At 40.8% G+C, this 15,203-nt stretch overlaps 1 non-coding gene across 4 annotated transcripts in view; it reads left to right on the forward strand.

Annotated features, from left to right (window-relative positions):
• The first annotated feature begins 996 nt into the window (after positions 1–996).
• LOC108698321 overlaps positions 997–15,203 on the forward strand; it is a 43,499-nt gene continuing 29,292 nt past the window's right edge. Inside the window, exons 1-3 of one of the 4 annotated variants that reach the window (XR_005963333.1) lie at positions 997–4,670; positions 6,635–6,724; positions 8,801–8,954. This is a non-coding gene — a transcript (uncharacterized LOC108698321). The remainder of the gene's footprint in view (positions 4,671–6,634; positions 6,725–8,800; positions 8,955–15,203) is intronic. The other 3 variants (XR_005963334.1, XR_005963335.1, XR_005963337.1) reach the window with 3 other exon arrangements.

Raw genomic sequence — 15,203 nt, forward strand, 5'->3', positions numbered from 1 at the left:
TGAAAATAAGTGGCAGGAATGCTGAGAACAAAACAAATTCCTCTTCTAGCACTAGCAAGGTGGACCCCCCGCCCCTGAATAGCTATTATGTTTGCAAATAAAACCACTGAACATCTGTAATGAATGCATAGTGGGGAGTTGCTAAGTATCTTTGTATTACACAAATTTACATTTTTGGATATACAACCCTTTTCAATGATGTAGGTGTTATACAAGCCTAGACAAGCCCAGTCAGTACTTCCATTGCACCTTCAGGCATCCTTCAGAAAGTCCCCTCCTATTATAGGACTGGTCTGTGGCACATTCATCTCTTTGTTCCAGCTTCTTGTTCTTGAAGGCTTTTTAAAACATTTAAAAACTCATGATAAGCATTAAAATACATATAGTTTATTAATTTGCATTTCTTTAAATGCAACTAAGTGCATTTTTGTGAGTTACAAATGCAAACTTTATTCTACTGTCATTTGAATGAGTGTTAAGCATAAGAAAGAAAATGCAGTACTATATGTTTCATCTATAAAAACCAAAATGTAATATCAACCCAATATGAGACTCTGAACATGCATGAATACAACTAGTTAGAATATAATGGAATCAAAGCCACTACAAAAATTTTAAATTCTGATTAAAAAAACAGAATGTCTGTTTTACTGTATTAGTAGTATTATGAAGAATAATAATATACTTTTTATATACAGGCATGGGATCTGTTATCCAGAAATCTCTGAATTACAGAAAGGCAGTCTCCCATAGTCTTCATTTTATCCAAATCTGAATTTTTAAAAATAAATTCCCTTTTTTCTGTAATAATAAAACAGTAGCTTGTACTTGGATCACAACTAAGATATAATTAATCCTTATTGGAAGTGAACCAGCCTATTGGGTCTATTAATGTTTACATGATTTTTCACATGATTTTCCAGTAGACATAAGATGTGGAGATCCAAATTACAGAAAGATCTATTATCTGGAAATCCTTAAATCCCAAGCATTCTGCATAACAGGTCCCATACCTCTACTTTTTTTTTAACAAGCTCACTCGTTACAAGATTCTACCTCATGATCTAAGACTAAGTATAATTCCTCAGGTGCATGGGAATAAAAAGTCTCTGCTCCCAATCATGATTTGACCCCAGATTTTCCCAGAGTCAGAATGCAGTTATGTACTCACAGTCACAACTTATGTAGCTGACAAACATTGCATTCTACTGTGACGTAAGTGACCAAGCTTAAGTGTTTCACAATTATAATAACATATAAACAATAAGATATAGAGGAGGAAATCTTCAGTCTCTTTGTGCCCTTATTGCCCAATAAATGTGGCCTTTACTCATAGCATATGTCAATTGGGGGGTCGGGAGTCCATATGACTATTCAACCAGGCTGAAGGGACCTGCCCCAGTTCCAAAGGCAATCCAACTGCAAAAACGTTTATATCAAAAAATATATATGTCCCAAGGCCTCTTAGAGTAAAAACAAATAATTTATTGCTAATCACATTTAAAAAAGTATTCGGTACATACTAACCCCCACATATCCCACCCCATGCGTCTCGCACCCTCGGGCGCTTAGTCATAGGCATGACACGCTATTAGTAATAAAACATTTGTTCCAGTTCCATTAACTCAAAGCTATCAATCAGTAGTTGCTGGTCTGCTGTTAAAAAGGGAATATCTGATAGGCTGTTGTGACCAACAACACCTGTAGTAAATCTTGCTGCTACTTTTTCTTCAACCTTGTTACAGGGCCTAGTTACACTGGCATTTTGGAGTTTATTTACCTTGTGAGCAGATTAGAGGCAGGAAGGAAGGAATTTTCTGTGCGCAGGGGCATAACCACAGAGGAAGCAGACCCTGCTGCTGTAGGGGGGCCCCATGAGGCCCTAATTCATATACATTTTGAATAAATACTGGTAAAATAAATCAACCTCTAGACATTTTTGGGGCCTGAAAAACAATTTGCTGTGGGGCCCAGTAATATCTATTTACGCCACTGTCTGTGTGAAGTGCTGAATGTGATGGACATGTGCCTTTAACCCTCATGCTATGAGTTCTCTGTCAGCTTATCACAACATGTATTTTATTAGTATGATGTAGGCGGTAGTATGGTAAGACAACTTGCCATTTGTCTTCTTACTTTATACTGCTTTCTCTCCAGCAACCAAGAGGAATTTAGGAACTCAGAATGGGAAGCAGGCTGGGATTTGCAGCAAATCCTGCTGAACCAGCCTGACCCAGAATTACCTGTAATTACCTAATTTGCTTCCATGTGTTGTGACAAGCTTGTGGTGCACACAGATGCATATGTACTCCACGTATACTATCTACATGACCTTTCACTGTATACAGACAATATAACACATTATGAAAGTGTTCTGCAAACTTTGCTCTTGGCAGATAAGTGCTATTCGTGCAGGTAAGGGCAGAAACTGAAAGCATGACATGAAGACGAGCCAGCCTCTCCCTAAAGTGGCATGTCAGAATGTAGAATGAGAGATTAAATGCGGTCAGTGAATGTTCTTCCCCTTCTAAGACAACAAGGCTACAGTCATGCATAGGGCTAGGTGCATAGCCTGTCAGTTAAAGATTCAGGGCAGAGTATAACATTGACAGGCGCAAGTAGGCCTGGCCGGTAAAATGATGGCTGATCCCAATGTTATTAATAGGGAAAAAAGATAAATATATAGGAAGCCTATAGCAATTCCTACAGGGCGCTTGCAGCAGAATCGCCAATACACCACGGAAACACCATATAATTGAACTCTTTTAGATCTGCAGGTTTGGAAATACAATTAGCTGAAATACGCTGCGTATTTTCAACATGACGGCCAAACTGTCGCAAGATGGATTTCGCATATACGTATTTACGGCGTATGCTGGTGACGTAATTATGTTGCGTATGGACTAGCAGTACGGCTACATTCTGCATGTAAATTGGTTTCCACTTGGCTTTATTCGCAAAACTTTACTAAAAAACTAGAATTGTGGAGAATGCGAAAAAAAAAAAACCAGAAATGCATGTTGGGAAAAGTAAACGACAGGCTGAGAAACGAATTTTATTGTATGTGTGGTTTCACTGGCGTATTTACGCTCGACCGCGCATTTTTAAAAACGCCATGTGTGACCTTGCCCTAAAACTCTTAGCACATCATTTTGGGAATTACACCTCAGAGTAGTAAAAGTTAACTGAACTAGGGAGAGAGGCAAGGGCCAAAAAATGTTGCTGGGGCCAGTTTTGCACTTCACACATATCAGTCAGAAACAGGAAGTGAAGGACAGAAGTCGGAAGTGCACAAGCTGGGGTTAACAAAATGGTGGCGATGCCCCAGGGAAAAGCATTACAATCTCTTTACACCGCTCAAACTATCCAGTAGAATTTATTGAAGAGACCAGGGTGTCTTCTTTCTGTAGGGACTGGGGTTACAAAATGTATTACTCGCCCAGAATCTCCACAGTTCATCTGCTCAGCTTGAGAGAAGCGCCCATTACCTGAGCGAGAGGTGACGGTGCAATACAAGAGCCTCTCTAAGGCATTTGAACTGTTTTCTACATTTAACTACATATTGTTTCACTATCACTCTACATTACTACAACTTTTTTGTTTTAAATAAAACATGCACACTCTCTTCTTTATACCCAGCAGCAGGGCAGCCGCCATCATAGGGGCACAACTGTTCAGAGACCCAGTCATTTGTCCAAAACAAATTCTAAACATTGGCTAAAATGGTTGCAGTTGATATGGTGCTGAGAAGAGAATGGAGTGCAGGCAGTCCACGCGTTTAGTTGCTGAACAGCGAGACGTTCTAGCCTTCAATACACCTGCAATACAACTAATGACCAGCAGATGGTGATTTGTCGCACAAGCGACTCCAAGCGCTTGAATGAAGTTAAAGGAGTCCGTGCAGCAGCAGCAGCAGGTACAAAAGGAGGAGAGTGAACTGAGCTGCAGTTGGAGACTGTCAGAAGGGGATACAGCAGGAATTTGGGTAGAAAAGTGAGAGTGGGGCGGAGGCAAAAGCAGGAATAGGGGAATATTGGAATCCGGGGCTGGAGCGAGCAGCCAGGAGCAAAGGAGGCGCGTCAGGTAATAATATGATCCTCTATCAGTTCCTGTGTATGTCCAGGGCAGGGGGAGCTGAGATATCCTGCAGGACTTTGGGATGGGGCAAGATCCGTGTACTGGGGCTGGGGGCTGATGTAGGCAGTGGCGGATTAAGGACATGTGAGGCCGTCCTGTTTTCCGCGGGACACTTTTTTGCCGGCTGTCCCGGATAGTGGACTCAATGTCCCGGTCCCGCATAAGTTGGCAGAATCAAAACAGGTAAGCAGGGAGTAGTGGGCAGTATAGAGACGTAGGCAGGGAGTAGCCCACAAGCGCGGCAGGGAGTAGCCCACAAGCGCGGCAGGGAATTGCACAGCAGCTAAAAAGAACAGCACCGGCCATGGTAACCCTGCCCTGTTCTACTGCAACTACCACAAAGTTTGCGACTGCGCTAGAGCGGCGTATGACGTACACTTCTAGCGCTGACACTGCCCCATATGGTAAGCATTTCCGGCGGAAGTGGTAATAGGCTTCCGCGTCGCGGCAATTTTGAATCTCAGTGTTACTTGTTGCTGTTGTTCATCATCTTCAGAACAGTGGAATAACATATCATTATATAGGCACAAGAAGTAAGTACGAAACAAGGGCCTGTCATTATCCATCAGACATGGCTTTTGAAAGCTTCTTCTCCAGACCCCCAAACCCAGCCCTTGACAAAAACATGACAGACTGTGAGCATGCAGGGGATGAAAGGTCCAGTAATGTTCTCTCTCTCTTTATTTTTCATGTCTTGGAAATTGTTGGAAGTTGTGTGGGGGATGCAGCCTTTTCTTTTTGGTGCAGTGTGTGCGCCTCAGTGTAAAACAAAACGACTTGTAGGGGAGAAATGTTAGGGGGGCTTTTGACTGTTTCTAAGTAGTGGGGAATTTGTACACTGCAAGCACTCGTGTTTATCTATAAGAAAGTGCATGTGTGTTTGTGGGACAGCACAGAGCTGCAGAGCTGCTCACATTCATTTTGGTGGCAAGTAGTGATACGAGTCTCTCCCATACTCCTCCCTGTGATTAATAGATGCAAATAGTTACATAGTTACATAGTTAAATTGGGTTGAAAAAAGACAAAGTCCATCAAGTTCAACCCCTCCAAATGAAAACCCAGCATCCATACACACACCCCTCCCTACTTTTAATTAAAATTCTATATACCCATACCTATATTAACTATAGAGCTTAGTATCACAATAGCCTTTGATATTATGTCTGTCCAAGAAATCATCCAAGCCATTCTTAAAGGCATTAACTGAATCAGCCATCACAACATCACCCGGCAGTGCATTCCACAACCTCACTGTCCTGACTGTGAAGAACCCCCTACGTTGCTTCAAATGAAAGTTCTTTTCTTCTAGTCTAAAGGGGTGGCCTCTGGTACGGTGATCCACTTTATGGGTAAAAAGGTCCCCTGCCATTTGTCTATAATGTCCTCTAATGTACTTGTAAAGTGTAATCATGTCCCCTCGCAAGCACCTTTTTTCCAGAGAAAACAACCCCAACCTTGACAGACTAACCTCTTTATTTAAGTCTTTCACACCTCTAACCAGTGTAATCAAATAGTTTAACCCTTTATTGAAGTGTAGCTTTGCCACTTCCCTTACTTACCCACCAGTGTTTAAAAGGTCACAAAAATCATTGATTCAGTATGAAAATCAAGTTAATAACATATCTGAATGCATCTGTAGGTGTTTGCAAATCTTACCAGAGGCTGTTTAGCATTGTATCTTCACCATCTATTGTTCCATGTTATCACTAATCAAATCAATGGAATTGTGTAATTGTAAAAAAAAAAAAAAATACTTTTGAAAATCCACGTAGGAATTGTCTCATATAGCTTCCCATTTTAGATAATAGCGATTGTAGTGCGGGTGGAACTGTAGCTACATTATAATCATATCCCTCATATGTAATATAAGCCACTAAGGGGTTATATAATAAATGGCACTGTTTGCCCAGGAGCAGTAACCCATGGCAACCAATAAAATTCTTGCATTTAAACAGGTGACTAATAAATTCTACCTGCTTATTGGTTGCTATGGGTAACTGCCCCTGGGCAAACTTAGTGCCATTAATTATATACATACCTCCCAACATTTTGGAAATAAAAAGAGGGACAAAAAAAGTTGCCGCGTGTAGCCTGGCGAAATTTTTTTTTTGCCACACCCATTTTTGACATCACCCCCCCTAATTACCATGTTCATTTTACAAAATTTCGCAGGTTGTAAAAGTTTGAACATACTGTGTTTTTTTTCTAGTTATTACAGTTTTGCTAATGAAGGTGAATTGCACTTTAAGGGTAAGGCCAGACGAGGAGATTCGTCGCCAGGCGACAAAACCTCCCCGAATCTCCTCGTCTGGCCTTACCCTAAGCTGTGAGTCTAACTTTTCCCAAGGGACCTGTTATCTTATCTTGTAACAATTACTTATTTGCTTATCTAGATACATTTGAATTGTTACAAATGTATCTTCTGTTGTGGCTGTTCTGGGCTCTCTGCCAAAAGCCAATTAAGTAAGAAACTTTGTTTCTTTTTCTGACTGTTCAGTGCAGACAAAAACGGGACTTTCCAGTACAAATGAGGGACTGCAGGTTGAGCTGTCAAAAGAGGGACCTCTAAAAACAGGACAGTTGGGAGGTATGTATATAACCCCAGTTGTGTCCTATTACCTATGATGAGAAGTGGTTTAAATTAATTCCTGGCATCATGTCTCTTTATTCACTCTGAGAAAAAATGGCAACTAAAGTCTACAAGTCCCATAAGTCTTAAATTCATAAAGTAGTCAATGTCGGACTTCTCTGGCAGAGAACACCAAGTGCCTAACTGTGTCAGTGGACAGTGGCATAACTGCACAAATGAACACTTTTCCTGCCAAAATGCACCCTATGTGCAGCGATAGGAGAATCCCATCAGTGACACTCCCTACAGACGCAGAGCCATATTTGATGTTATTGGCATTAACGAGTCAGCAGAGAAAGCGCAAATTATAACCTTAACCTTAGGCATAGCAGGTTTTTTTTGCTGCTGCACAAACACCTAAATCCACTTAAATAGATAATTTAACTAATTTTATATTACATTTATTTATTTAATTATTTAGCTGGTGTTTGGCTCAAAAATGGTCAAATTTTCAGGCCAAAAACTGCCTTTACCTGAGCTGACAAGCGTTTGACTGTAAACCCAATGGTTGAGATCTTTAAGTTTCTGGTATTTGTGATCATACTAGATAAATTACATTTAATCTAGATAATGAGTGAAAAAACATGACGACAAGTTTTTCAGAAATAGAACAAAATAACACTTCCCACGTATCATTCATTGTAGGAGCCTTTCCATTGTGCTACTGAGTGCAGACTTAAAGGGGCAATATACTCTCTTGTTCAGCACAAATTCAATGAAATTTCTATGTTTTGTACTAAAGGTAGCGATACATTGGCTGATACTCTTTGGTATATAACCAATTGGCTGACTGTATAAAAGGATGGATACCATACAAGGTGTGGCCACCTTTTTATTGTTAATTTCATTTAAAGGAACAGTAACATCTAAAAATTAAAGTATTATAAAGAAACGACAGCAAAATGTACTGTTGCTCTGCTCTGGTAAGACTGGTGTATTTGCTTCAGAAACCCTAATATAGTTTGTATAAACAAGCTGCTGTGTAGCCATGGGGGCAGCTTTTCAAGCACATGATACATAGTAGGTAACAGATAAATTGTGAAGAATCCCATTGTATACTACAGAGCTTATCTGTTATCTACTGTGTATCCTCTGTCTTTTCTCCTTTTTCAGCTCTCCGTGGCTGCCCCCATGGCTACACAGCAGCTTGTTTATGTAACTATAGCAGAATTTCTGAAGCAAATACACCAGTTGTACCAGTGAAGAGCAACTGTATATTATATTTTAATCATTAAAACAGTTCATTTGTTTGCGGTTACTGTTCCTTTAAGCCCCCATCCAATAAATGACCCAGGCCTCAAATAAGTCCTCTGTATAATGAGCATCTCCTTATCTCAGAGCCTGATTTGCAGCTGTGAGAAGGGAGTTGTTTGCTTATACTGAGCTCATTATTTATGTTAGGCTAGTGGCACATGTATTGTTTGCTCAGGCAAATCTGAGCTCCAAATCTCTTAAATAAGAATTGTTCATATTAATGGCCACTTTATACTGATCTGTTAGTTGGATAACCTACCCCTGGCCTGGCATAAATTCTCAGAGATACCAATCTCTCTGGGCGGATAATCCAGTCCACCAGTGCCCCCGTTATATATAGTAAAATTATCAAATCTGTGGTCTTTCATAATTTGTAGAATGGCAGCTCTTAGCACTTCAAAGACTGTAGGTGGGTGCTGTGAGTTGTAATTTAACAGCAGCTGAAGGGCAATATTTTTAGAGCATAGGTATAAATAGTTATCATCCTGGCATTCTAGAAATGCTAGTCTTTGCTCTATTTATTCTGTGGGTAGAGTTGTAGGCAGTTTCCCTAGTTGAACCCCTTAAATACTGCTTTAAATCATAGTGACTTTTGTCCAGACTGGGTGCTATAAAAAACTCAGTAGGCCACCCTGTATCTTTGTATCTGCCTGTTCTATCAATAATACTTACACACAGTAGAATTGCTTTAAATCAAAGTTACACCAGAAAATATGCCCACACCAATAGTCACTTGAGTAGATGTTAATTCTTGTTATGAATTATATGTTTATCTTACAGAGAAGACGGGGAATTGGAAGAGGGTGAAGTACAAGATTTAGGTGTAGAAGAGAAGCCTCGAGAAATAAGGAAATAGAAGACCAACGGGAAGTCCACAAAGAGAAAAGAAAGGCCAAAAAAGAAAGGAAAACATCACAGACAAGAGAAACACAGGGTAAGATGCATTTTCCCTTTGATTTGTTCACTACAACTCAATGTTTTTCAGCTTGTTAATTCATTTGTTTTCAGAAAGAGGAGGAATGCCCTTTTTCTGTATATGTTCTGCATGTTCACATAAATTTGTACACAGAGTGCTTATGGAGATTTTGAGTACCGTGTTGATTTTTTTTTATTTTAAATGTATAATCAATTATTTCCCAACTGATCCTCCAAATGACTCAAGTTCTTCAACAGTAGAGTAGCCATCTCCACAGCAGTATCATGAAAGATGAAGGGAACTGGAGAGCCTTCCAGTGTGAAGAAATTACGTTTTTATTACAGCACTACATGTTTCGGACCTCAAAGGTCCTTCCTCTGGTGCAAGTTACAAACATTGTTAACACGATGACCGTTTAAACATTTTTTTACCCATAAGCCCCAAGGGGCAAACTTAATTACCTTTGAAGTTGCGCCAGCGTTGGTTCCGCGACGCCGCTAATTAACTAAAATCCGAAGTTGCACTCAGGGAGGCGAAGGGTAGCGAAGTTGTGCTACCGTTAATTCGTCAAGCAAAGCGAAGTTACGCTAGTGATGCCTAATTTGCATACAACGCAGTCTAAGTACAATGGACGTATATGTAGCAGCAAATACATTAAACTACACAAGCCTGGGAAAGTTTCATAAAATAAAATAGAGTTGTTATTTTGCCCTATACATGTGCCCACTGTATAGTTTAGGTGCCATATGTTAGGATTTGTAGGGGGGTAGGAGGGTACCCCCAATAAAATTTACAATCTTTTTCAGCCTATCACCCTTAAAAAAGTAAGACGCCAGCGTTTTTTGGGACTTTTTTTGAAGAAAGCCGTATATACTCTATTGCACTTCGCCTGGTCTGAGGTGGCGAAGGGAAGTCTGGCGCTAGAGGTAACGTTCAGTAAAATCCACAAGTTAGTGAATTGGCGTAGTTACGTGCCTTCGCCAGCACAACTTTGCGAAGTAGCACTAGAGTAAATCTGCAAGGTTAGCCACTTCGCCCTTTAGTAAATTTGCCCCCAAGTGTTTCCTCAGCTCCATCAGCACAATAATAAACAAAGGGATACTATGTTGCCATCTATCCAAAGCCCACACCAGTGATTTTTTTCAGTAGTGTTATAAGTCAATAGTATCAGTAATTGTTTTTCACCAAATCAAGTCAGTAATAGAGTCCACACATCTCAATGGTCCTCCAGAATTTTTTCTCTGTAAAGAATATATATATATATATATATATATATATATATATATATATATATATATATATATATATATATATATATAGTGTAAGCAGCAGAAGTTATTCATTCTTTTAACCACCTTATTATTACTCATAGAAAACATTTAAGGCTCCAGGCTTCGTTCATCCCAAGTGGTTGAACACTGTTCAGCCTGTCTATCCATTTAGCTTCATATTAATTACCTTCTATCATTACCTTGTAAAGGTCTTTCTATATGTTCCAGTACCATCCACCTTAAGCTAGCTGCAATCTGTTATTATTTTATTTTAACTGGTATAATGCCTCGTATTTTTTGCAGCATAACGTTCGTGAAAGTGATAACAGCTCAAGAGTACAGTGGTGATTCTGATACAGAGCATGGAGAAAGGTCACACAAAGATACTATGTACAGAGATTATGATGTTCAATATTCACAGGTATGTTTGCCATGAATTATATAAAAAAGCACAGAGACCTTTTCACTGTATAGTTTAGATTATTAAAGAACCAGTAACATCAAAAAAAAATGTTCAAAAATTCGTTAGAGCACAACAAAAAATGAACACAGAGACAAATGAAACTTTTAAATAGCAAAGACTTTATTAAGAAATAACTTACAGAAAATCCACTTCCTGTCCTCTTCAGAAACGGCGAAAAGGCGACCATCCACACTGCAGCAATCGATTTCTTCTCCCTGGATATTCATCCTCCTCTCGTTGTGTCCAACAGCAGCTGGTTTGTTCCTGTGCTGGCGGCGATGAACTGACAGCAGCGAGTCCTCTCGCTTCCCTTCCACTGGCCTGGCCGTCTACAGTCTCCCAACGGCACACTTGTTCCTGCACTTTCACTGTGCATCGGCTTCCCTTCCTCTCTGGGAAGGGGACAGATTGTGCGTCTGGGATCTCTGCTCGTGCTCTGCCTTCACTTCCCCGGCGCTGGAATTGGAATCCGGGGCAGCATTTCCCACAGCGCGGCCGCTGCCTCCTGAGCTTTCCTTCCCAAAAGCCGATCGTGGCGCTCGCTGGTGTGAGTGAGGGAGGAGGAAGAGAAGGGCAGCTAGTAACCAGACTCGATCCAGGTCGGAATGGAAGTACGCGGCTTGGCGCGCTGATTGTACATGAAGTTGCTTCCCTAGGGTCTGGGCAGGATCGGCTCTACTGCTGCTGAAAATATACACATGCATGCTGCACTGCCGGCTAGTCCAGACATTTTATATTCACAGTAACGCGTGATGTCTATAGCAGCCCATTGATAAGGCAGCAGCTTGGGGAGGAGGGGAGACGGAGAGGGAGGTGAGGAGAGCGGAGCAGGGAAGCCGATGCACAGTGAAAGTGCAGGAACAAGTGTGCCGTTGGGAGACTGTAGACGACCAGGCCAGTGGAAGGGAAGCGAGAGGACTCGCTGCTGTCAGTTCATCACCGCCAGCACAGGAACAAACCAGCTGCTGTTAGACACAACGAGAGGAGGATGTCAGTGAATATCCAGGGAGAAGAAATCGATTGCTGCAGTGTGGATGGTCGCCTTTTCGCCGTTTCTGAAGAGGACAGGAAGTGGATTTTCTGTAAGTTATTTCTTAATAAAGTCTTTGCTATTTAAAAGTTTCATTTGTCTCTGTGTTCATTTTTTGTTGTGCTCTAACGAATTTTTGAACATTTTTTTTTGATGTTACTGGTCCTTTAAGCTCTTTAAAATAACCGTTTTAGGAGTTTTCAGCAATTGCAAAGCTATTTCTCTACTTCATTTCAGCATGGGCCAGGGAGCTATATTACATCCCCAAAGCATAAGAAAAATGCAAATGATTATGATGGTAATAGTAACTACAGTGATGGTAACTACAATGAGGAAGAAGAAGAAGATTTTGCTGAATAGCTGAAACACTACAGACAAGCAAAGGAGAACACAAATGTGGCTGAACTACAATGTGAAAGGAATTTAGCAAGGTAAGTGACAAATGGCAAAGCAAATTGCCAAGGAGCAACAGATTATTTGATAATTCTATTGATACTGCTTCTGACAGAACGAGTAAGCATCTTATTGGCCCGTGTGTGGGGCCATACGACGGGCTTCCCCGATCGATATCAGGCAGGTTAAAAAATCCTGTTGGATTGAGGCCGCATCTGTGGGTATATGCGGTCCCATGATCCAACCGCCCGTATCGGATGCATTATGGAGCTAGCAGACGGGCAGATTCAGGGAGATTTAGTCGCCTGCCGACTAATCGCCTCTTCTGCGGGGCAACAAACTCCCCGAACTGCCTTCAGACTGCTATAATGCGAAAGCGCCAATGCACTCACTATACTTAGATTTCAGAAGTGGCCCAAGTTTCCTCGTGAGGCAACTTGGAGCGACTTCAGAAATCGAAATGCCGCAAGTGCATTGGCGCTGGCGTTTTCACATTATAGCAGGGGGAAGGCAGTTCGTGGAGATTGTTGCCCCGCAGAAGAGGCGATTAGTCACCAGGCGACTAAATCTTCCCGAATCTGGCCGTGTGCTACAACCCTTATGATCTGATCGTTGGGCTCTAGGGCCCACGGTCGGATCAGCCCGATATGGCCCACCTCAATGTTGGGAAGAGATCACCAAACGTGCATATTTCTACATGTATGGCCACCTTTAGATAAAGATTTTTTAGAACCTTTAAGTTGCTGCTCCTCAATCCCTGGTTGCTCAGAGTTAGGTATTATTTCAGGGGTTAAGTTGCTGTGTCCCTCCAAATTTGGGGTCCTGCCACCAGTCCTGAAATGTTATGTATGTATGTATGTATTGTTCATTGCTGTGCACAATTAATTTTTTTTTTTGTTTCAAGTAAATGTATTGAAACATACATCAATGAAGAATTGTTGCCACTTATTACAGACATGCTGTTTTTAGTCTTCACAAGCGCTTCACGTAGGGGGTAGCATCCGGATGAATATAATCAGCGGTGGAGCCGAAGAATAAATTAAAAGTTCAACTTTATTCAATCCCTTTAAAATAGTATATACAAGCGTGCACAGTATGCAATTGGCAATAAAGAGTCGCATATGAGTTAACAGACGATTCATCCACTTCAACTTATTTATATATTTAAGCAGTCTGTATCTACAGGTGTATATATGAAAAACGGCTTTACAGCTAGTTACCAGAAGGCTACTATAGTGCACAAATCTGAGGTGGTTTTTAGGAAGGTGTCCCCACTTTAATTGGGTGGGTGGTCACTAGAGTGATGAATGGTGGGGCAGGGAAATTTACTGATCCAAGGGGACCACTCTCTGTAATACTTAGATAATAAACCCTTCTTTTTGGAGAGAAGATTCTCCACTGAGGCTAGGTTGGTCATTGAGCTAATCCACTGGCCCTGGTCAGATGGGCTGTTTGATCTCCAATTAAGCGTTACAAGCTTGAAACATGGCTTTGCTAAGGAAGGCCTTAATCTGTGGGGTAGTTGGCAGACCTGTGAATATTTTAGTCAAATTGGAGGTAGAAGCCAGTAAACATTCATTATAAGCATGCTGGAGACCTCTAGTGACCAAACAGAGGTATAACCATATACTTAACAAATTCTCCAAAGCATGCTAGTAAGTAAAAAAAATATACTTTATTTACATCAGTTATTAAAATACATAGGAAATAACCCCTCTAGCGCCTAACGCGTTTCATGCTTACCCAGCACTTAGTCATAGGCAGAATCTAACTAGTTTCTTTTCCTTTGTTCCTTAAATACTAGCTCTCAAAGTCCCTCCCCTCAATAAAACCAATTACAATCCAAAACATGTGTTACAACTGCCATATATCATCCATAGGGCTAATGGCTTTGTTCAAATACAATGATCTATGTGTTAGATAATTCATGTTACAGGGCATTTATAAAAGTATAATTATACAATATAAAAAATAGTATACATATAGTTAAATATAGCAAGTCACATCAAACATATAATTGAGACCGAGTGGAAACCTAGTTTGTAGGTGAAAAATCCAATAAACCTCTCTTTTCTTTCGTTTCGTCAGGAGATCTCCCCCTCTAATGCTTGTCTTAATTTGTTCAATTCCCTGTATGGAAAAATACTGTAAATTACTATTATTGGATTCTTGAAAATGTCTAGTGATATTGGTTTTGCTGCTTAGTTTAGTATTGCTTACTTGATTGATATGTTCCCTAATACGTTCTTTCAATGATCTTGTTTTTTTTTTACTTACTAGCATGCTTTGGAGAATTTGTTAAGTAAGACCTGTGAATATGCCCAAGATACAGATGAGTGGGTCAAGAGGTATCGTTTGTTTTAGGACTGATGATACCACATTTATTATATCTTTCCAGTATGGTTGTATCACCCTACAGGACCAGGTGGTATGCAACAAGGTGCCTTCCTGCCTTCCTACACCTCAGACATAGGGGTGAGTTGAACTTGTGGAGACGGGAAGGAATAAAGTATGCTCTATGTACCAAGTAGAGCTGTAAGATTTTATATCTAGGATTCACCGAGACTCTATTGGGGGATTTAAGAAATTCCGCCCATTGCTCATCCGCTATATCTCCCACATCTATCTCCCATGCAGTTCTAGATTTGTTCGGAATTTCCTTGAGGTGGCGAGCACTTATCTCTTTTTATACAGGTTAGATGTTATACCCTTTGGGGACCTGGGGCTTAGTATAGGGAGGAGTGGATGGGTCTCCATTTTAATTGGTACACGTCTGTGCCAATGATGGTGCAACATCCTGTAGCTCAACCAGTGAGTTTCTTGTAGGCCAAATTTTATTAATGGGGCTGAGAAGGAGATGATATTTCCATCTTGCCAAACATGCCCTAATGTAAGGATGCCCTTTTGCTTCCGCCCACTAGGGGGGGGGACAAGATCAGTCACGTCGCTTGAGCCGCCACTCCTCCATAGGGGTGTGGAGGTGTCCAGTGTGTCAACTAACACTTGCGTAGTTGCTTTGAGGAAGATTTCTGCTGTAGCCAACAGGATAGAATTAGTTCCTCACAAACCCTTTTATAGGGAGTGAGCAATGATTGGGCTGTATTATGATC

The sequence above is a fragment of the Xenopus laevis genome, chromosome 8L (genome assembly GCF_017654675.1).
Source record: "Xenopus laevis strain J_2021 chromosome 8L, Xenopus_laevis_v10.1, whole genome shotgun sequence".
NCBI classification, from domain to species: domain Eukaryota; kingdom Metazoa; phylum Chordata; class Amphibia; order Anura; family Pipidae; genus Xenopus; species Xenopus laevis.